The sequence below is a fragment of the Lissotriton helveticus genome, chromosome 6 (genome assembly GCF_964261635.1).
Source record: "Lissotriton helveticus chromosome 6, aLisHel1.1, whole genome shotgun sequence".
NCBI classification, from domain to species: domain Eukaryota; kingdom Metazoa; phylum Chordata; class Amphibia; order Caudata; family Salamandridae; genus Lissotriton; species Lissotriton helveticus.
In genome coordinates, this window is record NC_136067.1 from 1,203,175,840 (window position 1) to 1,203,192,100 (window position 16,261).

The 16,261-nt window shown below is 39.3% G+C and overlaps 1 pseudogene; it reads left to right on the forward strand.

Annotated features, from left to right (window-relative positions):
* Positions 1-8,113: 8,113 nt before the first annotated feature.
* Positions 8,114-15,914, forward strand: LOC144762646 (zinc finger protein 862-like; annotated as a pseudogene).
* The last annotated feature ends 347 nt before the right edge of the window (positions 15,915-16,261 follow it).

A 16,261-nucleotide genomic window follows, 5' to 3' on the forward strand; every position in this document is an offset into this window, starting at 1 on the left:
CTGAGAAGAAATCTGAGCCCAAAGTAGAGGAAGTTGTTTGTCAAGTTCAAAAAGAGAGAAAGGAAGACAATGAAAGAAATGATACGGGGATAAATAGATTTAATCCGAGCTTTAATATGTCAAACAGATTTGTTTGTTTCAGATGTGGCAACCCCGGTCATTTAGCAAATTCTTCAAATTGTCCTGCACTGAAATCTATTTGCAATGAGTGTGGGAGGAGGGGTCACTTTTCGAAATGTTGTAAGACAAAAGGTAATAAAAGAGACAATATGTACAAAAAGTGGACACAACCACAAGTAAAGACAGTTACGTTTCAGATTAGTAGTGGGTTGTTAGAACATCCCACACACCTGGTTAAGGTAGATGACGCCATGATAGAATTTAAATTTGATTCATGTTCTCAAATCACCATGATAGATGAAGGGTTGTTACACAAAACTTTTGGGAAAAATGTAAAATTGTTTAAGAGTGATATATTACCCTTAGGATATGGCAGTAAACCTATTAAGATTTTAGGTTATTTTATGGCCAGCATGGAATTGGGATGCAGAATTATTCCAGGCAAAATTTATGTTACTAATTTTGGGGATGCTCTAATTAGTTGGAGGGATCAACGTGATTTAGGAGTTACACTTGATCCGAATGCCACACCTCAGGTGAGAATTCATGAGGTAGAAAACCTGTCTGATATGTTTGCAGAAAAGTTTCCCTCTGTGTTTAAAGATAAGTTAGGATGTTTGATTGGATATAAACACTGTATTAAGCTTAAGAAAAATGCAATTCCCACAGTGGCAAAAGTTAGAAGGATACCACTTGCAGAACAAGTAAAGGTACAAGAAGAAATAGAGAAATTGATTACAAATAAAGTAATAGAACCCGTAGAAGCCACAGAATGGTTAGCTCCAATTGTAGTAGCGAAAAAGCCAACTGGAGAGATTCGTTTATGCATTGATCTAAGAGCATTAAACAAAGAGGTTGTGGTAGACAGATTTCCGTTACCCAACATAGATGAAATTGTAGGTACATTAGAGGGAGCAAAGTACTTTACCACATTAGATCTTGCATCTGCCTACCACCAGGTTGAGCTAGATAGTTCTTGTCAAGACCTGACTGCTTTTGTCACTCCAATGGGTACGTTTAAATTCCGAAGAATGCCCTTTGGTTTGATATCGGCTGCTTCGGTGTTTCAGCGTATCATGACACATATACTGAAAGGTCTTCAAGGGGTAAAATGTTACCAGGACGATCTTCTAATATATGGGTCAGACTTACAAGAACACAATGAACGTGTGTGTCATGTTTTGAGAAGATTGACTGATTCTGGTTTGACTCTTAAAAGGGAAAAGTGTAAATTTGGCTTAGAGGAAGTAAACTACCTGGGTCATTGTATCAAGAGCCAAGGGGTGTTTCCAAAATCTGATCTAGTTGCTTCCATTGGTAAAGTTGCTGAACCTGTTAATAGGGAAGAGTTGTTATCCTTTCTTGGGATGGTAGAATTTTATGGGAAATTTATCATACATTTTGCGGACAAGACAAAGAATATGAGGAGACTCACTGGGAAAAGTGTCACTTTTGTCTGGTCAGAAGACTGTAAAAAGGAATTCGAGAGTATAAAAGAGGAATTGAAGAAAGCTCCGTGTCTACAAGCATTTGTTCCTGGCTTACCAACTTTTATATTCACTGATGCAAGTGATAAAGGCTTAGGAGCAGTGTTAGTGCAAAATAAACATGACCATGACTCTTTAATTGCATGTGCATCCAGGTGTCTTCGTGGTCCTGAATTAAACTACTCGGTAATTGAAAAAGAGTCATTAGCGATATATTGGGCTCTAAAAAAGTTCAAAAATTTAGTTTGGGGAACTAAGTTTGTTGTCAAATCCGATCATAAACCATTAAAGGAAGTTTTTTGTAAGAAGGGGTTGGATTCTATCTCCTCTCGGATTAGAAGATGGATCATATCCCTACAGGAATTTGACTTTGAGGTACAATATTTACCTGGCGTATCTAACAAGGCAGCTGATTGTTTTTCTAGATTAGTAAAAAGTGATGATATAGGGTGTGAAGATGATTATGTTGATGAAGATGATTATCTCAATGTTTGTGAGGTTACAGAGGGTGTAGTAGGTAAAGAAGAGTGGAAAGAAGAATTGTCAAAAGATGAGGAGTTAGTTAAGATAATGTCGTTATTAAAAGACAACAAAAGTCTGGACAAACCTTGGTCCTTAGTTTCTCAGGAGCTATCAATTTCTGATGACATGCTAACTCGTGGGTTGAGGCTTGTACCTCCTTTCTCTTTAAGGAAAAAGTTATTGGCACATGCACATGCTGGACATTTGGGAATAGTAAAGACCAAAGAGATGGTTCGTACCCAGTTTTGGTGGCCAGGAATGGACTTAGAAATAGAACGCATGGTTAGAGAATGTGTTGAATGCTGTGCAAGTGACAAGATCCTAAAAGTCAGGCAAATGCCGATGGTGTGTAGAGAGTTACCCAATCACCCTTGGGATGAAATAGCCATTGATATCTTAGGGCCTCTTCCTGGAGTTGCTGACACTCCCTATCTGATAGTTTTAATTGATTTATATTCACGATGGATTGAGGTTTGTGCTGTTAGTGAGATTACTTCAACCTCTGTCATCAAGTTTTTATCTGAAATATTTGTGAGGGAGAGTTTCCCGAATAGCTTATTATCAGATAACGGTCCACAATTCTGTTCTAGTTTCTTTGAGGATTATCTTAAAAAATGTGGAATAGTACACAAAAAAGCATCTTTATATCACCCTGAAACGAATGGTGCTGTTGAGAGGGTCAATCGCACATTGAAAGAAAGCATACAACTTGCAAGAGCTAGTGGTTTAAGTTGGAAAGATACATTAAGGGAAAGAATAGATGCGTATCGTTGCTCTCCTCACTCAACCACTGGAAAATCTCCCTTTGAGTTATTCAGAGGTAGAGTTCCAAACACGATGTGGTGTCCGGGTTGGATGAACTTAAAGAAAGGGTTTGTGGACAATCATGTTGGTGCTTGGAGAGAGAGAGAATTGGAAAAACAGGCTTGTAGGAAAACATATTTTGACAAAGTTAAGTGTGTTAAATTTCAGGAGATAAAGGTAGGTGACCTTATAAGAATAAAGGCACCTGTAGGGAGAAGGCCTTGGTCAAAATATACCAATGTTAGGCCTGTCATTAAAGTTTTTGGGAATGCCATCAAGACACAAGACGGGAGGATTTGGAATAAGAGTCGTGTGGTAGTTGTTAAATCAAAAAACATTACTCAGTCTGACTCTGATATCAAATCTAATCTCTTTAGTATAAGAAATCCTTCTCGCCCAAGTGTTGACTCTTCTCTCAACACTCGTGTGAGGAGTCAAAGGTTACGCAGTGCTCCAATGTACATGAAGGATTATGTGTAAATAATGTTCAATTCTTCTTCTAAGTTACTAACTTTCTTATATCTCTTCTAGGTTCATTATTTATGTTATTGCTTATTGTAAAGAAGGGAGATGTGTTATGTTGGCTTACATCTCTCTTATGTGGGGCTTATGTCACTGGGTTAGAATAGGAACACTGGTAATGTTCTAGGAATAAGAATGTACTGAATATTCCAGGTCAGTTGGGACCTGAAGCTGGTTGTGGATGAGGCGAATAAACTGTACTCCCAACTTACATTGACTTCATCATTTTATTCTTATGAAATATACTACAATCTCCATCTAAGAGGTGACGCCGCAGCCGAGCTCAGTGTACACTTGTAATTTCTTTCGCCGCCGAGCCCCGTTTACGTTGTTCATTTCCTTGCTCTAACCAGCTGCTGCACAGTGTCATGCATTTGGTAGCCCACGTTGCAAAATACATATGTTGTCTATATAGCATTTTGCTAATTACATATAGTGGTCTTGTCATTTATGACAACATTTAATTTATATAAATCAAAGTCCAGCGGCCGTGAATGGTGACGAGTTAAATAGCGCCGAGCAGGCTGAGGGCTTTTAGCACTCATTACTGGCAGGCATGCAGGAGGACACGGGACAGCGGCGGGTGGTGCGGGGGGTTTTGGGGGGAGGCAGAGGGGGTACTTTTCCTTACCCCATCAGGCATGGCTTTTTCTCTTCCTGCTAAACTGCCACATATGGGATCTCGTTGCTTCCTGCTATCTCCGCTAGCGCCAAGAAGCCTTTTTTGGAATTCGAGCGCTTTAGAAGCACACCCAATATAATATATATAACCAAAGTGTGAGAAATGACAAAGATTTCAATGAAAAGAAAGCAACGGCAACGAGGAGGGATACATGAGGGAGCGCTTCCGGAAGCCTTCCGTTTTCCGTCTCATATGCTGGTACCGCTGCAAGGGCTCTTCATATCAAGGCATTAAACGTGATAACTATGATGCTGTTGAGGATCGCGCCCATGTGGAGATTCGTTTGCTCTTTCCTTCTTTTTCTGGGTTACGCTGTTGCCTCGGAGATTACGTTTGAGCTGCCTGACAACGCCAAGCAGTGTTTCTATTAAGATATCGCTCAGGACACCAAGTGCACTCTGGAGTTTCAGGGGATCACTGGAGGCCACTATGATGTAGACTGCCGTTTGGAGGACCCTGATGGCATAGTGCTCTACAAAGAGATGAAGAAGCAGTATGACAGCTTTACATTTACTACATATTGGTAACATGCTTACCTTTTTATCCCGAATTTATATTAAGGAATACAGCAGCTCTATAAAAGTGGTAAAGGGGACTTTTTATTTGAAAGATTTGAACACAAGCACATTTGTTATGTAAAAGCAGACGGCCCACTTGTTCATTTTTATGCCAAGATGTTTGTGTTAAACTTTATCAAACTTTAGTTTGTTATTTTGCATATACTACGAAACAAAATCCAGAGTAATCTTCATGCACTTATGTAAGTGTCCAGAGTCCAAAATCGAAAAAAGTGCACAAAGTGACATTTTTAGGGAGTAGAAATATTGATATTTTCCAAACAGGTGAATGTTTTCTTATTAAGCAACTAATTGGAATTTACTTCAAATACAATGTGTACATCACTGGTAGACCAAAAAAGCCAAATTATCTTATTTTTTTTATTTAATATTTTTGTCAGGTTACACTGGGAAAGGTCCACATCTGGTTCAAAGGCAATCTGGGTTAGTTTAAGGTTTTTATATGAATTAGTTTGACCCAAGTTTGTTTGACTGGTTTTTCACCTATCCATTTACAACTAGTTTCATTAAATCATAATTTACGACCAATAAACATCCCGAAAACAGCAAAAAATGATCAAGTGATTTGCTGTGAACAGTAATTGATTTAATCGGTGTAACATTCATAACGCAACTGGATTTATTTACTAAGTTTTTATTATGTAGCTTCTCCCTTCTCCCATCTGCTGTAAGAAATTGCTTATTTTGCCTATTTCTGTACAGTCCTAATTTGCACTGTATTGTCTCCCACAGGACAATTGTTCAGCAGCATGGTAACAAAAGATATTTAAGGGAGAGATGTATATTTGGGGAGAGGATGTAGCCAAACGGTTAGGGCGGGCAACTTCAAATCTGGAGAACAAGGTTCAAGTCTCTGCAATGACGCTCAACATCCTGTGATTCTGGGCAAATCACTTAATCTCCCCGTGCCTCACAAAAATGAATGTGTCCTCATGAAACGCAACTGGTGCTCATTTAAGCACTCTGATACCCGATTTCGGGTCAAGTTCGCGCTATATAAAACTTCAAAAGAACAAGGATTGATGGCAAGTCATGTCGCTTCCAGGCTTCTGTTCCTTATGGTTTTTCACATGGTGACTACCAGGCCTTTGCCATTTCATATCCTCACAACCAATCTTTCTCCCTTTGTAACTCCCTAAATGAATGCAGTCATGCTTTACGCTGCAAACACAGCAGTGTACATTGTTCGATCATCCAATGACTTCACATTGTCAGAAAATATTGCAGGAGGCCGTCATAATCTCCCATTGGACTACAGACTCTCTCTGTACCAGGGCGTTCCTCACAGTATGACAGCAAGATTACAGGAGGTGCAAAATGCTGCAACTTGGCTGATCCAAACAGGCTTTTTAAGTGGGATTAAAAGACGGTTGATTTTTTGGCAGTGCTGTTTGTAAACGTGTTCACAGTGGAAGGTGAAACCCATCTAGATATCTTTTGGATTTATAACATTACTTCCCAAATCCAAACCTGCCATCCACTGCCTATTGCTTAATCTGTAACTTGCCTGGAAGTTTAAGTAACCTAGAAATTAGCAGTGAGGTGGTCTTTGTGGTGCAGCAATGCCCAAAGTGAAAGGGGGGGGGGGAGAGTGAGCACATTGAGTACCACCAAAATGTGAGTTGTGCTGCATGGTTACAGACAGACACACACAGACAGACATACACACACACAGGCAGAAATACACACAGACAGACAGACACAGACAGACACACACACACAGACACACACACACACACAGACAGACAGACACACACAGACAGACACACACAGACAGACACACACAGACAGACACACACAGACAGAGAGACAGACAGACAGACACACACACAGACAGACAGAGAGACAGACACACAGACAGCCACAGACAGACAGACACACAGACACACACACAGACAGCCCGAGAGGGCCGACCAAACAGTCATTGGGCACTTTGGTGTGGGCAAACCACTCCTCCCCTCATCGGAGAGCAGCCCAGTCCACCCACCAGCCGCAAAGCAGCCGGACACGTCAGGAAGCATAAAATGATAATAACTTAAAAGTTATTATCATATTATGTTTCTTTTCTATACACTGCTTAAAAGCAGTGGGGGATGCTCCACTGCCATAGAGGAAGAGCTGCCCCTGATCAGTACAACAAGAAACAAGAACAACCACATTCAAGGATCCTTTCAATCAGGATATAAAGCTCATCAGAGCACCAAACTCCAGCCCAATCAAAATTGTGGGTGACTCCTTGGAGCTCGATTTACACATCACAGAAGGTGTAACACATAATGCAGATTTGTAGACCAGTTTAACGTAATGAATGCTAATAATGAAGCACATGGGCACATGCCTATTTGCCTAAACTGGAATCCCAGGTAACTATTTGGTCGTTTTTCCTATTGGAGTATTTGGCCAGTCCCATTCATTGTTTGTAACTCGTAGAGCCTTTGCTAACCATCTTGTTTTAAATTGCAGGTTTGCAGTCTGCAAGGTATTTGGATTTGAATGGTCAGGCGTGAGTACCCACAAAGACAAGGTAATTCTGTTTATGTTCCACATTTGGTATTGGGGGGTGCTGGGTAAATAGATTCATAATCTGCACCCCATTTCTTTTGCAGGTTTGTGAGACCGTGCTACAAATACAGTTGTAGAGGCAGACGTGAGTAGAGGCAGAACAAACAGGTAATTGTTTGGTAGAGTTAAACTATGGTGCAGCTTGTACATTGTAGCTTAACAACATACCTTACCTATGTTTTCTTCCGTTGCAGGTTCCGCAGACTGTACCCCACATATTTGAACGGGCATACGTGAGTACAAGCACAACAGGTAATTGTTTGGTAGAGTTAAACTGTGGTGCAGCTTGTACATTGTAGCTTAACAACATACCTTACCTATGTTTTCTTCCGTTGCAGGTTCCGCAGACTGTACCCCACACATTTGAACGGGCATACGTGAGTACAAGCACAACAGGTAATTGTTTGGTCGAGTTAAACTGTGGTGCGTCTTGAACATTGTAGTATAACAACATACCTTACCTTTGTTTTCATCAGTTGCTGGTTTCGCAGACAGTACCCCACACATTTGAATGGGCATACTTGAGCACAAGCAGAACAGGTAATTGTTTGGTAGAGTTCCCTTATGGTGCACATGGCATATCACTGTATCACAAATTCGCAATGTACTGAAATAATCTTTACTTCTATTGTAGGCTCTACGGACAGTGCTACATTTAAGTTTGGCAGGGCAGGGTAGTGAACAGAAAAATCCAGGTAATTGCACTCTACGTTTTGCCGGCAAAGCCTCAGTACTATGTGAAACATTGCAATCATGAGCATAGGCATCAACTTTAGCCATGTTCCTTTATTTTGCAGGCTTTGTGGCATAGCAGGCTAAACCCAGTTCTCACAAATATGTTCAAGCGCAAAGCTGTACCTTCTGCAGAGTGCGATGCTTCACCACAAAGGAAGAAATGTTGCCTTGTATTCAAGGAAGAGTGGATGAAAGAAATTGTGGAGGCTGAGACACAGAAATCACGAAGCAAGGTTCGCGTCCAACTTGGGGAACTTTTTCAATACAGTCCAGACGTGGGATTGATTTGTAAAACATGTGCCGAAGCCAAGATTGTTGGGGACTTTTCTACAGGGAAGAAATGGAGTGATGGCTGGAAACTGGATTACCTGAAACGCCATCTAATTAGCAAAGTTCATGAGTCTGCCATTGTGATATTGAGAAACAGAAGTGCTGCTGCCAGGTTTGGTTTTGGAGTGCGGGCAATGCTGACAGAAACTGCCACTGACAAAGCAAATAGAATAGAAGTAGTTGAATGACAAAGATCCCTGCCTGATGAAATAAAGATTCTCATCAACGTGTTGCTGGCAGTCAAGATGAACACTTCAATGTTATCTGTACAAGACATCCATGACCACCTAGCTTTGTATGTGAAGATACCAGACAGCTGGCGGAGCAAGAACTATGCCTTTGAGTTCCTTGAGGCCATCAATAGTGTGATACACTGTGAAGGTATGGCAGAACTTCGTAACGCTTTATATCACACACTGATAATTGATGAAAGCACAGATATTTCTGTTACAAAAATGCTCATCCTGTACTTCAAGTTCCGACCTGTAACCTCAACAGAGCACAAAACACTGTTTGGGGGCATAGTGAAGCTGACTAGTTGTAATGCTGAGGCTATCACTATTGCTGTGAAAGAATTCTACACTGCCAATGAACTGGACCTCATGAAAATGGTCATGTTCACATCCGATGGTGCGTCTGTGATGCTGGGTAAAAATAATGGTGTTGCTACTCGCCTTAAACAATCCATTCCCCATCTAGTTGAGCAGCATTGTGTCGCTCATCGTGAAGATTTGGAAGTTGATGATGCCTGGAAGAGGGTTCCAATGATTAAAGAGATGGAGACATTATTGAGGACTGTCTACACTGTGTTCTCCAGATCTCCTGCACGGAAGTCCAAGCTGGATGAAATGGCATCGGTCACTGATTGTGAAGTGGTCTCTTTTCGACCATTGAATGAAGTCCGGTGGCTTTCACGGCATTTTGCAGTTGGTGCACTAATTCGGAATTACGAGGTTGTTCTTAAGTACTTTGAGCATGATAAAGTTGAAGAGAATGATCCAGTTGCTAAATATTGTCACAAAAAGCTATCTGACTCAAACTACCATATTTCCCTTGCAGTACTTAATGATATTCTGAGTGAATTTGCATCTTTGTGCAAACTGTTCCAAAAAAGTTCTTTGACTACTGTAGAAGCTGTACAGTATGCAAGAGCAAAGATTGGCCAAATTAAAGAACAGTATTTGGGGGACACTGTCTTTTGGAGCAGCAATGTAAAAGATCTGATGGTGTTGAACAAGGAAAGGCAAGAGTTTGACAGTGGGCCTATTTTGTCTTTTGTTTCCCTTCTTTGTGAGCACATACAAAAAAGGTTCCCTGAAGATGAACTGAAAGAATGGGCAAGTTTTAAAATCCAGGCAATAGCAACACAATCCCATTTTGATTTTGGGACTGAAAATATACAAAGACTTGTTAAAAAGTATAAGAATGTCTTGGTCCTGGGTGATTGTGAGACACCAGAAGATGTTGTACGACAATACAGAGACTATAAATATGTGGTGGCAGAACATGTAAAGGGTGGGTTATTTACTACCTTTCAAGACATGGTGAATTTCACTGTACGCAATGCTGCTCAGTATAGTGTGGTGTCTCAGCTTGTTGATGTCTGCGCAACATTTCAAGCTTCTAGTGCTGATTGTGAAAGAGGATTCAGCCTCATGAATACTATCAAGAGCAAAGCGAGGAATAGACTAGAGCAGAATCATTTGGATATGCTGATGAGGACAAAGGCCTACCTCCTGAATGGGAAAGTTGACCTTGATAGTGTTTATCAGCACTGGAAAAATTGTAAGGATCGCCGTGAGAAGCAACCCTGTCACCCATCTAGTGATGCCACTTGACATGTTTGAACGGCCCTCTCCCACAGTCCATGTTTGCCTGGATGTCAGACTTTTACAAACTATGTGTGGGGGGATAGCCCAACATTACTCAGTATATGGCGGGATAGCCCAACATTACTCAGTAGATTTCACTTCAAATTGTAAATATGTTATGTAATTTTTGTAACCTATTGTGTATATGTGATATTTTATAGGCTCTCAACGCTTCCCCACCCAATGAACAGTGCTCCAGTTAAGAATATTTAGTAAAATCTTATGATGATACCATTGTTGGAGTCTTGTGCTTTTCTAACCATTAATTGTACTTGCCTGTGTAACCAGTTCATGTTATGGCATGTATTTCCAATTTGCAAACCGGCCTTAAAACCCTTAACGTGGCGCTGTATGTGTGAAAAATGCACCATCTTTTCACTTTTTTAAGTAAACGTTTGGGGTGACATTTGGCGCTGCACGCGCGCGGTCTGGCTCCTAGCGCACATAGCCATGGTTGCAGCGCACAGAGACCCTCCACTGCCGCACACAGAGGAAAAAAATTAGAGGGAACATTGATCCCAACCAATCTTCAGAAAGAGAGCCTAAAAAAATGTTAACAAATGAGAAGGGGACTATATGAAGAAAAATGTGAGTAATTTGTTTCCAAATCCTCTTCCAGAAGTCTTATACGAAAGGGCAAAACAAAAAAGTCAATGTTTTAAATCAGCATTTGGGGAGGAACAGGACCAACAAGTATCAGAGAGGTCAGCATGAATCTTATGCAGACGTGAAGGGGAAAGGAGTAGTCTGTTATATATTCTAAAAAGTGTCTGTGAGGTGTTAGCTGCCCTAGATGTTTTCCTGATTTTAAGCCAAATATTATTCCATACTTGAACGGACCATTCAACCTGAAGGTCACCCTCCCAATCCAGTTCTACTTTAGTTTTGTCTTTAACAAGAGTTTGGTTCCGTAAGTGATTATAAATGGCTGCGGCTTTAGGACCAGTACTTAAAACAATTTGAGAAGTAGTAGAAGTGACACTCATTTGACTTAAGGATGTGACGGATTTCTGAATTGCTAAATCTAAAGCTTGCTGTAATAAAAGAGATTTATTAGAAAATGAAGTGGGAAAATTAAATGTAAGTTGTGCCTGAGAAAAGGGTATTGTTTTATCATTCTGAAAAAGCTGGTGACCCCAAATAAGGCCTTTTTGCCTCCATGATTTCCAAAAAATGGGTTTGTTATTAACCATTATACGGTGATTATGCCAGACTGATGATCGAAGAAGAGAGTCCTTGGAAGATCCATCCAATAAAAGTAAATCTAGTAATTTATGTGTGAGTTTAACAATAGGGGTAGATAACTTCTGAGGTTTCTGGGTGAAAGAAAGGTACTCTAGAAAATAGAAAGAAGCTATAAACAATTGTTCAAGTGATACCCAAAGGGGAGAATCAGAGGAGTGGGTATTAAGCCAATGAGACGACTGACGTAGATTGAAAGCTTTATGGTAAGCAGAGAAATCAGGAAAGTTGACCCCCCCACTTCTCGTTTAGGGTGACTAAGTTTTGCTAATGACATACACACTTTTTTCTCATTCCAAAGAAAAGAAAACAACAAAGAGTTAATTTTTGTAAGTACTTCTGGGGTATGGTAGTTGGTATATTAGAAATAGTGAATAAGACAATCAGGGATAACATCATCTTGATGGTATCTAACCTCCCCCACCAAGAGAAGTATAAAGGGTGCCACCTGTCAATAAGGGAAGAAATCTTTGCACAACATTTATCCAAAATGATAGAAACTGATGATTGAATAGAAGAAGAAAAATATATTCCAAATTACTTTATGTGGTTGGTATGCCAAGTAAAGTTAGTGATTTTAAAATCTTCTTTAAAAGTAAACTTGGTTAAGGGTAGGATTTCGCACTTGGCATTGTTTAATTTGTAGCCAGAAACAAAAGAGTAGGACTGAACTTCAAGTAAAAATGCAGGCAGAGAAGAGGTGGGATAGCATAAGCTGCCAATCTGATGTGCATGTTACCATGTTGGAAACCCTGAAAATCAAAATCCTGACGAAGTTTACATACAAAGGGTTCCAAAGCTAAATTAAACAAAAGGACAACCTTGACAGACACCTCTGTCCAGGTTAAAATAGGAAGAAGTGAGACCGTTAACAAATATATCAGCTTTAGGATTTGAACACAGAAGAAAATTTAAGAATTCATTTTAGGACCAAAACCAAACCATGTGAGAGAAGAAAAAATAAAAGGCCAATAAACTCTGTCGAAGGCTTTTTCGCATCTAATGCTACGGCAGCTAAAGAGTAAGAAAAGTGAGAGGCCTTTGAAAGAATATCAAAGAAAAGACGTGTATTATCAGCAAGAAAATGACCTTTTACAAAGCCTGACTGCTCCTTACCTAGAAGATCTGGAAGAAAGGATTCTAATCTTAGGGCCAAGGATTTTGAGAACATTTTGTAATCAATATCTACCAAAAATATTGGTCTATAATTTTTGCAGAAACGTGGGTCTTTATTATCTTTAGGAGTGAGGCTAATTAAAGCTTCTAAAAAGGACCCACAAGCGGTGCCAATTTGCAATAAAAGAGGACACAAGTTTGTGTAACTTAGGGAGGAGAAGATGTGAAAAATGTAAGAAAAATTTGACAGTGAAACCATCAGGGCCTGGGGCTTTATCCTTCTTAGGAGTACATTAAGCATTGTGTAATTCCTTTGCTGAAACATCCAACTCCAAGGATTGAAAATCTAAATTAAGATCAGGAGGTTTAATAATGGAAGAAAGATAATCTATGATGGATTCGTATGTAGGGTTAGTTTCAGGCATATATAAAGAATTATAGAATGGATGAAATTCTTGTAACATTTCTGAATCTTTAAATTTGGGGTTCTGATGAACATCAAGAATTGATTCAATATTAAATTTGTTTTTTTTTTACTTTAAGGTAATTTGCCAATAATTTGCCTGATTTGTTATTTGTTATTACTGCCATAGAATTTGGCACTACACTTAAGCCGATACAAGGAAGCATCATCCGTACATTCTTTATTAAATTTAAGTTTGGCAGATATTAGAGCTTCTAAGCAGTCTTTTGATTAAGATATGTAATAGGCATGCTCTAAAGATTTTATTTTAGCAAAAAGATCTGTAGCTGATTTTCGAGCTTTATGACTTTTCTTGGAAACATCATTAATAATAAAATCTCGAGCAGCTGCATTGAAGGCTTCCCAAACAACAGAAAAACAAAGGGTATCTGATTCGTTAAGAGAAAAATATTCCGTAAAAAAGAAGAAAAGAAAGAAGTACAGACAGAGTCCAATAAGAGAGAGTTATTGAAACGCCAACATCTAGGTGCAGAAGATTTGTGGCGAATGTCTAAGGAAACAGAAACTGGGGCATGGTCGGAGAATAGGATAGAGCCAATATCTGCAGAATTTACAGATTGAGAAAGGACATGAGACATGAAAATATAATCACTACGTGACTGTGTATGATGCATTGGGGAAAAAAGTGTATTCCCTCAACGAGAGATTGCATAATCTCCAGACATCAATTAAATGTCTTTGCTGAAAAGAACGTAAAAATGATTTGTGAGGCTTGGAGGAAATAAAAGAGGACATGGAGTTACGGTCGATAAAGGGATCAACAATTTGGTTATAGTCACCAGCTAAAATCAAATTATCATGAGGGATTTGCATACATTTTTCTCCATTATGGGACCAAAAAAGGCAATCACCAGTAGTTGGGGCATATATATTAAAAAAAGTAAGGAAAGTTTTCTCATTCAGTAGGTTCGTAAATAACCAACGGCCAATGTCATCATTTTCCTGAGAAACAAGTGTAGCTTGGAGAGATTTATGGGCAAGGGCCATTACGTTTGCCATCACCTGGAGAAATAAAAACTTCACCAACCCAATCTCTCTTTAACTTCAGGGATTCAGATTCAGTGAGGTGACTTTCTTGAATCATGGCTATATGGGCGTTCAATTTGGACAAATGTGATAGTATACACAGCCTTTTAATTGGAGAATGTAAACCCCGGACATTCCAAGTAACAACAGTTAATGTCATCTAAAAAACATTAAGAGAACAAGCAAGATAAGACCAGATAAAAGAGTAATCATGATAGAAAATAACCTACGATGCATATAAGTGTAACATAATACAGAAACATTTGAAGAAAGAACTATATAATTGAATTGGAGTATGAAGGAAGAGGAAAAAATGATGAGGAGATATAGAATGAGATGGAATATAAGAGAAGAGAGGAGAGTAATGTTGAGACAGAACCAAGAAAGACAAAAGAAAAGGAAAGCAAGGAAAAAGGAGGAAAGAGAAGAGGAAAAATAGAAGAGAGAAAAAAAAACTATGGAATAAAAATAAAAGAAGAACATGAAAACATACCAAACACTCAAACATGGGTGGAGGGTGTTGAGGCAACAGGACAAGAGGCCGAATCAGCTTAACAACTTTGGGGGAGACCACGAGGAGGGGACTATTCTAAACAATATGAAAAAGTTGGAGATAACAACCGGAGGGAGATAACACCTAAGAGGGAGGATAAGAGAGAAAAGAAGAAGAAAAAAATGTGACACATTATTCATAGAAAAAGGAATACAAGATAAATACATAATTACAAACATAACTTGAGTATGGAAGAAATGTTTTCAAGAAAAATAAAGTGAAATAATTTTAGATTGTAAAGAGGAAAATAGCATCAGAAATTAGAGATATGGAAAAGGAAAACATTAACTCGTTTATCATAGACAAGGAAGACATAAGATATGGAAAGAACTTGACAATAAAGAAATAAATCAATAAATAAAGTTCTCAGGAAGAAGAGGCTCCTGCACAATCCATAGACTCCACTCTGCAATTTTCAAGAAAACGTTGAAGTAAGGCTGGATCGTCATATGTGGTTGTTTTATTTTTATAAGTTACTTTGAAGAGGCAAGGCTGTATCAATCCAAATCTATCATTTAAATCTAGTAGTGCTGGTCGCTTCGCAAGAAAACTTTTCCTCTTATCTGCAGTGGTTTTGGCGTAATCCTGTGAGAAGAATAGTTGTTGCCAAATGCCAACCCTCTTCTACTATCCTTTTTAGCCCCATAATACGCGGGTTTCCAGTGCTTCAAGTCAGTGGAGGTACTTTCCTTACCATTGTGAGGTAAGGATTCCGCCAGTTTTAACCAACCAGCTTGCCACCGTTATTTTTAGACATCAGCAGCTTTATTATTTCTGCATGGTGTCTATTGTGAGCCTAATGTTCCAAGGTACAGTTAAAATCTTGTTCCCCCATCCGTGGGACTTCACACTCGTTTGTAAGGTTTTGATATGCAATTAATATATGTGCCCTTTTGAGCAGATAATTTGCCCCTTTTCTTATGGTTCACTTTGACTAACTTTCTGCAGGCGTTAGAGACGTTTTGTGGACACAGAGTGGTTTATAGGGTGGGACCACAGTTAGTGTTATTTACATGCCTCCCTGGCCTCATGTTATGCCTTACTGAGTTACCACTTTAATTAGTACAAAATGAGTCCTTAAATGTCTTGTGTATGCTGTTCCTTTTTTATGTGATTGTTGTGCACACAGAGGTGGCACACTATGATGCATTAAGTGGTACTAATGCGCATACATGTTTTCTATCCTGTCTGTTTCCCTTTCCTAGGTTTTGGATCAGGAGTGTTTTCCACCATCTAGTGGTAACCTGTTTGAGGCTACACAGGTTTCTGCTCCACCCTGATTTAGTGGGTATTTTAATTCACATTTGGTTTCACGTGAACTATCATCAATATTGCTTTGGTCCTGATGAAGTGCCACCGACCTTTATGGCGACAGAGGCGTGAAACATGTTGACCTTTTGACCGTTTTAACCTAGGCATTATGTGCCTTTAGAGTTACATTTTTTTATTCTGCAGTATTTATCTGCCAAGCGTACATCTTTCTATATTTTTGCTGCATGATGACCCTTTATTATCATACACATTTTTTTTAAACTGACCTTTTTTTACCCCTGTTTTTAGGACCCACACACCCCACACACCCACATGCACCATCCGGCAGTCCTTGAAAAGATATCCGATAAAGTGA